Genomic DNA, 5,000 nt, shown 5'->3' on the forward strand with positions numbered 1-5,000 from the left:
TTGTAAAAAAAAAAAAAGTACAAGAATGTTACATTTGGAATTTAGATGCTACTACCAAATGAATTTGGGTAGTATTTGTTAAAAGCAGGATAAAATAAACTTTCTCTGAGCTCAACTTTTCCCTTGTATTTGGAAAACAAATATGAATGCAATAAAGGACAGTTAAACCAATGTAATGAATGAAACTAATATTTAAACATGCAGGTTTAAAAGGACCAACTATTTAGCTTATATCTAGATCAGTAAAACATGGTTTTGCTGGTGTACATTCACAAGTTTGCAAAATAGATGGTTATGGACAGAAATTAAATGACTCTGTTGTGTTCAAACAAAACATTAGAATATAGTGTGTAATATAACAAAAATATTACATATCAGTAGAAATAATTTTTTGAAATTAATTCACCACAATCATCAGTATTATCAAATCTCTAGCAGTTTTACTGTGAACAGGAGCCATTGAAGTCTAAGTACAGATCATAATGTTTCAATAAAACACATCCCCCTAGACCACAGCCTTCCAAAGGCACCAGTTCCCTGTCTTTAAATGAAATGTAATGAGATTCAATCCTTAACTTTGAATATTTGGTAGCATTTTTGTAATGAAAATTTCCCTAAGTATATTCCTTACATTAAAATGAACTCCATTTTTGATATTGAAGTATAATACATCTGGTTGGAAGAATAATTAATGACTAGTTAAAGAGGTAGATAAGATTTTCATTGTTGCCCTCCAGATGTTTGTCATTATTGAGGCTCTAACAGTATTCTGTTTGCATAAGGTAGTCATCACCAATGTAAAGAATAATCAGGTTAAAATGTCCTACTATTTCTCATGTTTTTCATGTTCTAATCATTTCAAAGGAAACATCAGTTGTTACAAGAACATAAATACAATTTGTATGTAATGTTTTAGGCATTATGCTCACATCTGAAAAAAAAGGTGACAGATACTATCAAATATACTTGAAAGCATATCTTTTGTTAAAATAAGCACTATATCACTTCCTCTGACTTCTTTTAAATTATGTTCTTGAAAGTACACCTGTTCGAGGCTTAAAAATTAGAAACAGTAATACACGTTTTCAATTTTTATCCTTATACAGTCAAGTATGCCCTTCATATTTGGCATTTTGATTTATTAGGCAATCTTAGTATTAAAGTCTTTAAGCAAAGCAGTGCTGGGCTTCAAATGCACTGTGCATTGAGTTCACAATGAATTAATTTCACTAGAGCGCAAAAGTTATCATTATTTAAATGCTAGTTACTTTCATAAGTTTCACATCACAGTCAAGTTTTCAGAGGTGAATTCAGCTGAATTTGGAAGTAAATAAGCTTAGTCTCCTATTGCCTATATATGTTTTTCTGGCCTATTCTTTTCTGAATCCACATAAAAGTATTTAATGACTTTAATATTAAGAATTGTGAAATGATTAAATCAGCCTGTTTAGGAATAGGAGATAATGATTTAATATGGTTGTTTACATTTTATATGACAGAATCAAAATTCTTTTCGTTTAGAGTGCATGTTTTGGTAAATAAATTAGATAATGAAATAAATCAGACACTGAATATAGAATATATTCTCTTACTATCATGAGTAATTTTAAGAAAAATAGAAAATACTGTATGCTTTGTATATGTATTGTTATTATTAATTTTTCAGGAAGTCATTGAATTTTTTCACTCACTTGACTTAATTAATTATTAAGATGCCAAAGAAAACAGAAATTTACCATAAAAGTAAACTAACCATGGGACAGTGTCTGTATATGTAGGTAGGTGTATGCCATAGGCCATGGAGGTTACTTTTTCCTTCTTACTCTCTTTGTGATTCTGGTTAGATTGACTGATCAACTGCTCTGACTATAATAAATACATATACTCACACACACATGAAAAGATCAGTGGTCTGCATAGTGGAAGGGTGGAAAGTAGCTAGAAATGTAAGAAAGGTGAGAGGCAGATTGAAATTATGAGATAGAAGACCTGAGAGAAAAGGAGTTGAGTAAGTAACAAGGACCAATAGTGTCCCTGGTGGTGGTTGGCATAACACAATTAACTCTACTCACCCAGGTCAAGTTTCACACTTTGGAGCAGTGCAGCGAATGTGGAATCAGATGCATGCAGGTTTCTGTCATCACTCTGGCACATAACTATCTCACATAGTATAATTTCATACCAAATTCACCTATAACTTCAAGAGGAAAAATAAAACCAACAAGTCTAGCATTCAGGGCTACCCTATCATAAAGTAAGGAGGTCTAATTGAGCTATGTCTTTATATCCTGCTATTTGTACAAATAAAAGACTACATCTTGATGCAAAATAAACACAAAAGCACTGTTGTGACTATAACAGGGAGTCATATACTAATTTATATAATAAGTGGTTGTGCACGCTTTATTCAAGATTATGGCTGCAAGAAATGGCATGAATTGCTGGGTGTGTTTAATGCTGGATTATAGCAATTTGAAACATGTCAAACACATGGCTAATGCCTCATGCTTCACTCATTCTTGCGTAAACCTGCATAGCCACCATCCATTATACCCTTGGTAACAACACAATTCTGCAAGTAAATATTGTTACACTAAGTAACCTTTCAATTCAACTTGTTTAGGAAGAGAAAATGCAATCTTGTGCAGTCAGTTTCAGTGTCAGTTTAATGTTTCAAAAGGGAAGTGGGGTAGAGAAAAAGTATCTGTACAGTGGTTTTCTAAGGAAAGAAAAGAACAAGAAAAAAAAGGAAGCGAGGAAAACTTAATGTTGGAGAGAAAAGTAAAACTGTAGCATTCAATGTAAGATCTGAAGAGTTCCTTTCTGATGTGGCTGCTAAGCTGTGTCTGATGAAAGATGTGAGGGTTTAATGTATACTTCAGACAAACACTGAGAGTCACTCCCAAACCAAACTTCCCCTTTAATGACCTGGAATTTATGTTCACTGATTTTTATAAAATGTTTGTGGTAGGATTGAAAAAGATGAATAATTTAGTTTGATATGTTTGGGATCACAAGCACATTCACTCTGAAAGAATATGGTGAATTTATAATTATTTAAAATATGCTTTAAAGGTAAGCAGCACTTCCCAGTGTGTGCCAGAAGAATTTCCTATAGAGGGATGTAAGTGTGCAGGGGTTACTAGAACACCCTAAGTAACTGCAAGAATTAATCTCTATCACCCTTGAAGAAATGTCTCCTTCAAGGGGGGCACACTAGATTCTCTTCTTCATGCACAAAGAATATTGTAGTCATCTCATTGTGCAGCTTGCCCACTTCTTCAATATTGACATTGGGTCAGACTCCCTGTTTTGTACAGCAAAACTACTATTACTGTCACAGTTTTCTTAAACATGATTTTACTAAGTCTTAGGTGGCTGAACTTAAAATGTAAATCACAATTTATACTCAAGGGCTTCATAAAATCAAAAAATCCACAAGGGATATTAAAATCCTTTAGTTAATAGGAATTGGAAGTTATATAGGTCTTTCCTCATTATTGTAATAAAGATTTAGACACATGACTCTCTGCTTGTGGATTATTCTTAATTATTTGATGACCTTGATTATAACAGTAATATGTGCAGAATTCTTTAATTCATCCAATTGATCCTGACATAAAAAACACAAAGGTTAGTATCAAACGCTGCACCTGCCTGCTGCATCTGAGAAAACAGTTATTCATTTTTATTCTTTGTGTAGAGATTCCAGACAGAGATAATAAATATTTCAAATAAATTTGAATGAGGGAAGAAAAACACATGTTTACAAACATGGTATTTTGGGTTTACCATTCAATGTAAGAATTAAATGTAATATGTAAAAGTTATCTGTTTCCGTAGTTGACGAAGACTGAAAGTATAATCTTCATCTAACTAGTAAAAGCAGTCAGACCCTTTCTCTGAATATTTTAAACATTGCGCATGTAAAATTTATGGCTAATTTGAATACTTATTAGCCGCCTAATCTCAGAAAAGAGTATTAGCTTTGTTTTTTCCTCTTAAAACTCCATCAGTGTGTATCAGTTTTCATGTGTATGTTCTTTTTTCCTCTGTTAATGTTAAATAAGATGTTTAACAGAATCAATTTATTCACAAAGCTCATTTGGTTCAAAAGTTGTTTGCTGTGTAGTTATGACAAGCATCGTTTAAGGTCATATTTTTGTGTTGTTGTGTTTATTCTTTGATCAGAGTAGTCCTGAGATGTATGTGTGGTTTCAAAAATACTAACTTGATTTACTGACCCAGCTTCTTTCCTGTTATTCTCTCTTAAACCAGTACATGTTTTCACTGACGTTACACAATTGTGGAGATGATCTGATAATTTTGCTGTTGATGAAAATAGCTGTTAAAATTATCCCAACCATTGATTTATATAATTATACTAGCATTCAATTTTATCTATTGATGTGTCTTTGAGCTTCTGTGTGTGCCTAATGTGTGTATGTGTGGTTATGGGTTACAGTTTGCAAAGTATTTAAGGAAAAGGTTTTTCTTTTTCTCTAACAGGAAGAAATATTAAGCTTTTATTTACAGTGTAATAAATGCATCACAGAATTTTAAATGAACATAAGCCTTAAATAAAACAAGATCAAATAAATATAGTAAAGTTCCATTAAAAAAAAACTGGTCAGCATGATTAATGTTTTCCTTACTTTGTGCTGGCCAGCACTCCAGTTGAGATCACAACACAGTCAGGTTGTTTCCTGAAATCTTGTCCATATACACAGAAGAGAAAAGTGTATGTCTTAGAATATGGCACAGGGTTCACATTGTTGAGAGCCAAAACTGATCTCTCTAAAGCACACATTGGAGAGGTACTGTGAATTTCTGGATGTAAGAGTACATTGGATCTTTATTTACTGCACAGATTTCCACTGATCTTGGCAGGACACCTCATTGCTATCCTGGAAGTACAGTATATTTATGCAGTGAAAATGATAAAACATTTATTACTGTAGAGAAGGTAATATGCATAATTTATGCTGTTTTTAGCACAA

General features: G+C 32.6%; 1 protein-coding gene across 9 annotated transcripts in view; it reads left to right on the forward strand.

Annotated features, from left to right (window-relative positions):
- Nucleotides 1-5,000, forward strand: part of Foxp2 (forkhead box P2) — a 534,032-nt gene that overhangs the window by 287,623 nt on the left and 241,409 nt on the right. The gene's annotated exons all lie outside the window — the stretch shown is intronic.

Source organism: Mastomys coucha, unplaced genomic scaffold (assembly GCF_008632895.1).
Source record: "Mastomys coucha isolate ucsf_1 unplaced genomic scaffold, UCSF_Mcou_1 pScaffold20, whole genome shotgun sequence".
Lineage (NCBI taxonomy): Eukaryota > Metazoa > Chordata > Mammalia > Rodentia > Muridae > Mastomys > Mastomys coucha.